The sequence below is a fragment of the Schistocerca piceifrons genome, unplaced genomic scaffold (assembly GCF_021461385.2).
Source record: "Schistocerca piceifrons isolate TAMUIC-IGC-003096 unplaced genomic scaffold, iqSchPice1.1 HiC_scaffold_350, whole genome shotgun sequence".
NCBI lineage: Eukaryota > Metazoa > Arthropoda > Insecta > Orthoptera > Acrididae > Schistocerca > Schistocerca piceifrons.
In genome coordinates this window covers 86,062-93,871 of record NW_025728571.1, presented here as the reverse complement: position 1 = coordinate 93,871, position 7,810 = coordinate 86,062, and the positions used below count along the sequence as shown (strand labels likewise).

The 7,810-nt window shown below is 54.4% G+C and overlaps 14 non-coding genes across 14 annotated transcripts; all 14 read left to right on the top strand.

The window, feature by feature from the left end:
• Positions 1–3: 3 nt before the first annotated feature.
• Positions 4–85, top strand: Trnal-uag. Its single transcript has one exon. It is a non-coding gene; the product is annotated as a tRNA-Leu (tRNA).
• A 445-nt stretch (positions 86–530) lies between these two features.
• Trnae-cuc lies at positions 531–602 on the top strand. The gene has a single exon. It is a non-coding gene; the product is annotated as a tRNA-Glu (tRNA).
• Positions 603–975: 373 nt separating this feature from the next.
• On the top strand, positions 976–1,047 carry Trnah-gug. The gene has a single exon. It is a non-coding gene; the product is annotated as a tRNA-His (tRNA).
• Positions 1,048–1,791: 744 nt separating this feature from the next.
• On the top strand, positions 1,792–1,873 carry Trnal-uag. The gene has a single exon. It is a non-coding gene; the product is annotated as a tRNA-Leu (tRNA).
• A 446-nt stretch (positions 1,874–2,319) lies between these two features.
• On the top strand, positions 2,320–2,391 carry Trnae-cuc. Its single transcript has one exon. It is a non-coding gene; the product is annotated as a tRNA-Glu (tRNA).
• Positions 2,392–2,765: 374 nt separating this feature from the next.
• Trnah-gug lies at positions 2,766–2,837 on the top strand. The gene has a single exon. It is a non-coding gene; the product is annotated as a tRNA-His (tRNA).
• A 748-nt stretch (positions 2,838–3,585) lies between these two features.
• On the top strand, positions 3,586–3,667 carry Trnal-uag. Its single transcript has one exon. It is a non-coding gene; the product is annotated as a tRNA-Leu (tRNA).
• Positions 3,668–4,112: 445 nt separating this feature from the next.
• On the top strand, positions 4,113–4,184 carry Trnae-cuc. The gene has a single exon. It is a non-coding gene; the product is annotated as a tRNA-Glu (tRNA).
• Positions 4,185–4,558: 374 nt separating this feature from the next.
• Trnah-gug lies at positions 4,559–4,630 on the top strand. Its single transcript has one exon. It is a non-coding gene; the product is annotated as a tRNA-His (tRNA).
• Positions 4,631–5,377: 747 nt separating this feature from the next.
• Trnal-uag lies at positions 5,378–5,459 on the top strand. Its single transcript has one exon. It is a non-coding gene; the product is annotated as a tRNA-Leu (tRNA).
• Positions 5,460–5,904: 445 nt separating this feature from the next.
• Positions 5,905–5,976, top strand: Trnae-cuc. The gene has a single exon. It is a non-coding gene; the product is annotated as a tRNA-Glu (tRNA).
• A 374-nt stretch (positions 5,977–6,350) lies between these two features.
• Trnah-gug lies at positions 6,351–6,422 on the top strand. Its single transcript has one exon. It is a non-coding gene; the product is annotated as a tRNA-His (tRNA).
• Positions 6,423–7,169: 747 nt separating this feature from the next.
• On the top strand, positions 7,170–7,251 carry Trnal-uag. Its single transcript has one exon. It is a non-coding gene; the product is annotated as a tRNA-Leu (tRNA).
• Positions 7,252–7,696: 445 nt separating this feature from the next.
• Trnae-cuc lies at positions 7,697–7,768 on the top strand. The gene has a single exon. It is a non-coding gene; the product is annotated as a tRNA-Glu (tRNA).
• The last annotated feature ends 42 nt before the right edge of the window (positions 7,769–7,810 follow it).

Sequence of the window (7,810 nt, the reverse complement as noted above, 5' to 3'; positions counted from 1 at the left end):
AACGGTAACGTGGCCGAGCGGTCTAAGGCGCTGGTTTTAGGCACCAGTCTCTTCGGAGGCGTGGGTTCGAATCCCACCGTTGCCACTTTTTACGTCTCATTTTTGTGCCGTTGCGGTGTGTTCTCGTGGGGTAGGACGCAGCTCTTGTGACGCGCGTGTTGTGTAGGTAGCGTGGCCGAGCGGTCTAAGGCGCTGGTTTCAGGCACCATTCTCTTCGGAGGCGTGGGTTCCAATCCCACTCCTGCCAAACGTGTAATGTTTCCTGTGTCGAAGGCAGGTGCACTCATTGCCCGCAAAGGAAACAGCACAACAAGGCGTGAGCGTCTGCTTGGTGAATTGCCGTAGAACAGTGCGTGGTGCAACGACAGGATTTGTAGGCACCTTTTGCTCTCATCATTGCTGGCGTCCGTCTCCCCGAAATGCGTCCGGGGCACGCCGTTCTATAACGCGAGAGAGCGGATTTTTTACAGTTGTCGTCAGTTAACCGTGGGTGGCTGCTGCGTTCGCTGGAAAGAGCACTGCCGTCGTTATCCGGTGTGGTCTAGTGGCTAGGATACCTGGCTCTCACCCAGGAGGCCCGGGTTCGATTCCCGGTACCGGAATCGCGCGTTTTTGTTGCTCCTCTTATGCGACTTGTCTCGACTTTGCTCGACTGACGCTACGCTGACGCGTGCAGAAAGCTACGTTAAGTATGATTCACGGCAACACCTGACGGCGAGAGAGATGAAGCGTCTATCCACTTGTTATCCAGCCACATACCTGTAGTCAAGAGGCTTGGGGACTGCAAGACATTGCCACGGAGGTGAATGCAGCTAACCACTGTAGTTAGTGTCCTGACAGCGCAGGCACGTTCATTTGCTCGTATACATGTGATGGAGACCGTGTCTCACACTGCTGTGGCGTACACCTTGGCCTAGGCTCTGCTGTGTATCGCCACTTGCATTACAGGCAGCTGCTTTCGCGGGCGCGTCCGTGGCCGTGATCGTCTAGTGGTTAGGACATTGCGTTGTGGCCGCAATAACCCAGGTTCGAATCCTGGTCACGGCAATTTTGAAAGTTTTGCCTTGCTGCCGTTGCAATGACGAGTACTCGAAATGACAGTACTCTCTTGATTTTTTCACTCGTGTTCCGCAGGCCGCAGTTTGCCCTACCACTTCATCCCCAACACGTAATGTCGCCTCCTAGAGCGCAGACGTCCGCTGCTCTCTGTAGTCGAAAAGGGCAGTTGTTTGAAGTGCGATGGATGAGCAGCCAGTCCCAGCAGAACGGAAGCTGTGGCGTGCACTGTTTGTACAAATGCTAGGAACACTGGCGCACCAAGCAGCGCATGTAGCGTGGCCGAGCGCTTTAAGGCGCTGGTTTAAGGCACCAGACTCTCTGTAGGCGCGGTTTCGAATCCCGTAGCTGCCGGGGGCTTTGCTGTGATCGCGTTAAGCTGCCGCTTTTTCTTCAAGTGTAACCTCCTTGAGCTCACATATGTTTGATACATGGAGCATTCTAGCTCCGCCTGACAGTTACAGCTACGATACTTTAGTGGTTACGGAAAGCCCAGGTTCGAAACCTGGTCACGGCACGAAAACGTCTCTTGACGCTGTCTCCTTAACTGCGACAGCTACAGACAAGTGGCGTCGCTACCATACGGCGGGCACGGCTTTTTCTTGCTGTGGATGGCCTAAAGAGACGCTTCCAGTGGGAGAGCAGTGGAAATACATGGCACGGCGATTGCCAAGATACTTCCATTTCGAAGTGATCTTTGTAGTACAACGAAACGTTTGCGGCTGCTGCTCCAACGGTAACGTGGCCGAGCGGTCTAAGGCGCTGGTTTTAGGCACCAGTCTCTTCGGAGGCGTGGGTTCGAATCCCACCGTTGCCACTTTTTACGTCTCATTTTTGTGCCGTTGCGGTGTGTTCTCGTGGGGTAGGACGCAAGCTCTTGTGACGCGCGTGTTGTGTAGGTAGCGTGGCCGAGCGGTCTAAGGCGCTGGTTTCAGGCACCATTCTCTTCGGAGGCGTGGGTTCCAATCCCACTCCTGCCAAACGTGTAATGTTTCCTGTGTCGAAGGCAGGTGCACTCATTGCCCGCAAAAGGAAACAGCACAACAAGGCGTGAGCGTCTGCTTGGTGAATTGCCGTAGAACAGTGCGTGGTGCAACGACAGGATTTGTAGGCACCTTTTGCTCTCATCATTGCTGGCGTCCGTCTCCCCGAAATGCGTCGGGGCACGCCGTTCTATAACGCGAGAGAGCGGATTTTTTACAGTTGTCGTCAGTTAACCGTGGGTGGCTGCTGCGTTCGCTGGAAAGAGCACTGCCGTCGTTATCCGGTGTGGTCTAGTGGCTAGGATACCTGGCTCTCACCCAGGAGGCCCGGGTTCGATTCCCGGTACCGGAATCGCGCGTTTTTGTTGCTCCTCTTATGCGACTTGTCTCGACTTTGCTCGACTGACGCTACGCTGACGCGTGCAGAAAGCTACGTTAAGTATGATTCACGGCAACACCTGACGGCGAGAGAGATGAAGCGTCTATCCACTTGTTATCCAGCCACATACCTGTAGTCAAGAGGCTTGGGGGACTGCAAGACATTGCCACGGAGGTGAATGCAGCTAACCACTGTAGTTAGTGTCCTGACAGCGCAGGCACGTTCATTTGCTCGTATACATGTGATGGAGACCGTGTCTCACACTGCTGTGGCGTACACCTTGGCCTAGGCTCTGCTGTGTATCGCCACTTGCATTACAGGCAGCTGCTTTCGCGGGCGCGTCCGTGGCCGTGATCGTCTAGTGGTTAGGACATTGCGTTGTGGCCGCAATAACCCAGGTTCGAATCCTGGTCACGGCAATTTTGAAAGTTTTGCCTTGCTGCCGTTGCAATGACGAGTACTCGAAATGACAGTACTCTCTTGATTTTTTCACTCGTGTTCCGCAGGCCGCAGTTTGCCCTACCACTTCATCCCCAACACGTAATGTCGCCTCCTAGAGCGCAGACGTCCGCTGCTCTCTGTAGTCGAAAAGGGCAGTTGTTTGAAGTGCGATGGATGAGCAGCCAGTCCCAGCAGAACCGGAAGCTGTGGCGTGCACTGTTTGTACAAATGCTAGGAACACTGGCGCACCAAGCAGCGCATGTAGCGTGGCCGAGCGCTTTAAGGCGCTGGTTTAAGGCACCAGACTCTCTGTAGGCGCGGTTTCGAATCCCGTAGCTGCCGGGGGCTTTGCTGTGATCGCGTTAAGCTGCCGCTTTTTCTTCAAGTGTAACCTCCTTGAGCTCACATATGTTTGATACATGGAGCATTCTAGCTCCGCCTGACAGTTACAGCTACGATACTTTAGTGGTTACGGAAAGCCCAGGTTCGAAACCTGGTCACGGCACGAAAACGTCTCTTGACGCTGTCTCCTTAACTGCGACAGCTACAGACAAGTGGCGTCGCTACCATACGGCGGGCACGGCTTTTTCTTGCTGTGGATGGCCTAAAGAGACGCTTCCAGTGGGAGAGCAGTGGAAATACATGGCCACGGCGATTGCCAAGATACTTCCATTTCGAAGTGATCTTTGTAGTACAAACGAAACGTTTTGCGGCTGCTGCTCCAACGGTAACGTGGCCGAGCGGTCTAAGGCGCTGGTTTTAGGCACCAGTCTCTTCGGAGGCGTGGGTTCGAATCCCACCGTTGCCACTTTTTACGTCTCATTTTTGTGCCGTTGCGGTGTGTTCTCGTGGGGTAGGACGCAGCTCTTGTGACGCGCGTGTTGTGTAGGTAGCGTGGCCGAGCGGTCTAAGGCGCTGGTTTCAGGCACCATTCTCTTCGGAGGCGTGGGTTCCAATCCCACTCCTGCCAAACGTGTAATGTTTCCTGTGTCGAAGGCAGGTGCACTCATTGCCCGCAAAGGAAACAGCACAACAAGGCGTGAGCGTCTGCTTGGTGAATTGCCGTAGAACAGTGCGTGGTGCAACGACAGGATTTGTAGGCACCTTTTGCTCTCATCATTGCTGGCGTCCGTCTCCCCGAAATGCGTCCGGGGCACGCCGTTCTATAACGCGAGAGAGCGGATTTTTTACAGTTGTCGTCAGTTAACCGTGGGTGGCTGCTGCGTTCGCTGGAAAGAGCACTGCCGTCGTTATCCGGTGTGGTCTAGTGGCTAGGATACCTGGCTCTCACCCAGGAGGCCCGGGTTCGATTCCCGGTACCGGAATCGCGCGTTTTTGTTGCTCCTCTTATGCGACTTGTCTCGACTTTGCTCGACTGACGCTACGCTGACGCGTGCAGAAAGCTACGTTAAGTATGATTCACGGCAACACCTGACGGCGAGAGAGATGAAGCGTCTATCCACTTGTTATCCAGCCACATACCTGTAGTCAAGAGGCTTGGGGGACTGCAAGACATTGCCACGGAGGTGAATGCAGCTAACCACTGTAGTTAGTGTCCTGACAGCGCAGGCACGTTCATTTGCTCGTATACATGTGATGGAGACCGTGTCTCACACTGCTGTGGCGTACACCTTGGCCTAGGCTCTGCTGTGTATCGCCACTTGCATTACAGGCAGCTGCTTTCGCGGGCGCGTCCGTGGCCGTGATCGTCTAGTGGTTAGGACATTGCGTTGTGGCCGCAATAACCCAGGTTCGAATCCTGGTCACGGCAATTTTGAAAGTTTTGCCTTGCTGCCGTTGCAATGACGAGCACTCGAAATGACAGTACTCTCTTGATTTTTTCACTCGTGTTCCGCAGGCCGCAGTTTGCCCTACCACTTCATCCCCAACACGTAATGTCGCCTCCTAGAGCGCAGACGTCCGCTGCTCTCTGTAGTCGAAAAGGGCAGTTGTTTGAAGTGCGATGGATGAGCAGCCAGTCCCAGCAGAACCGGAAGCTGTGGCGTGCACTGTTTGTACAAATGCTAGGAACACTGGCGCACCAAGCAGCGCATGTAGCGTGGCCGAGCGCTTTAAGGCGCTGGTTTAAGGCACCAGACTCTCTGTAGGCGCGGTTTCGAATCCCGTAGCTGCCGGGGGCTTTGCTGTGATCGCGTTAAGCTGCCGCTTTTTCTTCAAGTGTAACCTCCTTGAGCTCACATATGTTTGATACATGGAGCATTCTAGCTCCGCCTGACAGTTACAGCTACGATACTTTAGTGGTTACGGAAAGCCCAGGTTCGAAACCTGGTCACGGCACGAAAACGTCTCTTGACGCTGTCTCCTTAACTGCGACAGCTACAGACAAGTGGCGTCGCTACCATACGGCGGGCACGGCTTTTTCTTGCTGTGGATGGCCTAAAGAGACGCTTCCAGTGGGAGAGCAGTGGAAATACATGGCACGGCGATTGCCAAGATACTTCCATTTCGAAGTGATCTTTGTAGTACAAACGAAACGTTTTGCGGCTGCTGCTCCAACGGTAACGTGGCCGAGCGGTCTAAGGCGCTGGTTTTAGGCACCAGTCTCTTCGGAGGCGTGGGTTCGAATCCCACCGTTGCCACTTTTTACGTCTCATTTTTGTGCCGTTGCGGTGTGTTCTCGTGGGGTAGGACGCAGCTCTTGTGACGCGCGTGTTGTGTAGGTAGCGTGGCCGAGCGGTCTAAGGCGCTGGTTTCAGGCACCATTCTCTTCGGAGGCGTGGGTTCCAATCCCACTCCTGCCAAACGTGTAATGTTTCCTGTGTCGAAGGCAGGTGCACTCATTGCCCGCAAAGGAAACAGCACAACAAGGCGTGAGCGTCTGCTTGGTGAATTGCCGTAGAACAGTGCGTGGTGCAACGACAGGATTTGTAGGCACCTTTTGCTCTCATCATTGCTGGCGTCCGTCTCCCCGAAATGCGTCCGGGGCACGCCGTTCTATAACGCGAGAGAGCGGATTTTTTACAGTTGTCGTCAGTTAACCGTGGGTGGCTGCTGCGTTCGCTGGAAAGAGCACTGCCGTCGTTATCCGGTGTGGTCTAGTGGCTAGGATACCTGGCTCTCACCCAGGAGGCCCGGGTTCGATTCCCGGTACCGGAATCGCGCGTTTTTGTTGCTCCTCTTATGCGACTTGTCTCGACTTTGCTCGACTGACGCTACGCTGACGCGTGCAGAAAGCTACGTTAAGTATGATTCACGGCAACACCTGACGGCGAGAGAGATGAAGCGTCTATCCACTTGTTATCCAGCCACATACCTGTAGTCAAGAGGCTTGGGGGACTGCAAGACATTGCCACGGAGGTGAATGCAGCTAACCACTGTAGTTAGTGTCCTGACAGCGCAGGCACGTTCATTTGCTCGTATACATGTGATGGAGACCGTGTCTCACACTGCTGTGGCGTACACCTTGGCCTAGGCTCTGCTGTGTATCGCCACTTGCATTACAGGCAGCTGCTTTCGCGGGCGCGTCCGTGGCCGTGATCGTCTAGTGGTTAGGACATTGCGTTGTGGCCGCAATAACCCAGGTTCGAATCCTGGTCACGGCAATTTTGAAAGTTTTGCCTTGCTGCCGTTGCAATGACGAGCACTCGAAATGACAGTACTCTCTTGATTTTTTCACTCGTGTTCCGCAGGCCGCAGTTTGCCCTACCACTTCATCCCCAACACGTAATGTCGCCTCCTAGAGCGCAGACGTCCGCTGCTCTCTGTAGTCGAAAAGGGCAGTTGTTTGAAGTGCGATGGATGAGCAGCCAGTCCCAGCAGAACCGGAAGCTGTGGCGTGCACTGTTTGTACAAATGCTAGGAACACTGGCGCACCAAGCAGCGCATGTAGCGTGGCCGAGCGCTTTAAGGCGCTGGTTTAAGGCACCAGACTCTCTGTAGGCGCGGTTTCGAATCCCGTAGCTGCCGGGGGCTTTGCTGTGATCGCGTTAAGCTGCCGCTTTTTCTTCAAGTGTAACCTCCTTGAGCTCACATATGTTTGATACATGGAGCATTCTAGCTCCGCCTGACAGTTACAGCTACGATACTTTAGTGGTTACGGAAAGCCCAGGTTCGAAACCTGGTCACGGCACGAAAACGTCTCTTGACGCTGTCTCCTTAACTGCGACAGCTACAGACAAGTGGCGTCGCTACCATACGGCGGGCACGGCTTTTTCTTGCTGTGGATGGCCTAAAGAGACGCTTCCAGTGGGAGAGCAGTGGAAATACATGGCACGGCGATTGCCAAGATACTTCCATTTCGAAGTGATCTTTGTAGTACAAACGAAACGTTTTGCGGCTGCTGCTCCAACGGTAACGTGGCCGAGCGGTCTAAGGCGCTGGTTTTAGGCACCAGTCTCTTCGGAGGCGTGGGTTCGAATCCCACCGTTGCCACTTTTTACGTCTCATTTTTGTGCCGTTGCGGTGTGTTCTCGTGGGGTAGGACGCAGCTCTTGTGACGCGCGTGTTGTGTAGGTAGCGTGGCCGAGCGGTCTAAGGCGCTGGTTTCAGGCACCATTCTCTTCGGAGGCGTGGGTTCCAATCCCACTCCTGCCAAACGTGTAATGTTTCCTGTGTCGAAGGCAGGTGCACTCATTGCCCGCAAAGGAAACAGCACAACAAGGCGTGAGCGTCTGCTTGGTGAATTGCCGTAGAACAGTGCGTGGTGCAACGACAGGATTTGTAGGCACCTTTTGCTCTCATCATTGCTGGCGTCCGTCTCCCCGAAATGCGTCCGGGGCACGCCGTTCTATAACGCGAGAGAGCGGATTTTTTACAGTTGTCGTCAGTTAACCGTGGGTGGCTGCTGCGTTCGCTGGAAAGAGCACTGCCGTCGTTATCCGGTGTGGTCTAGTGGCTAGGATACCTGGCTCTCACCCAGGAGGCCCGGGTTCGATTCCCGGTACCGGAATCGCGCGTTTTTGTTGCTCCTCTTATGCGACTTGTCTCGACT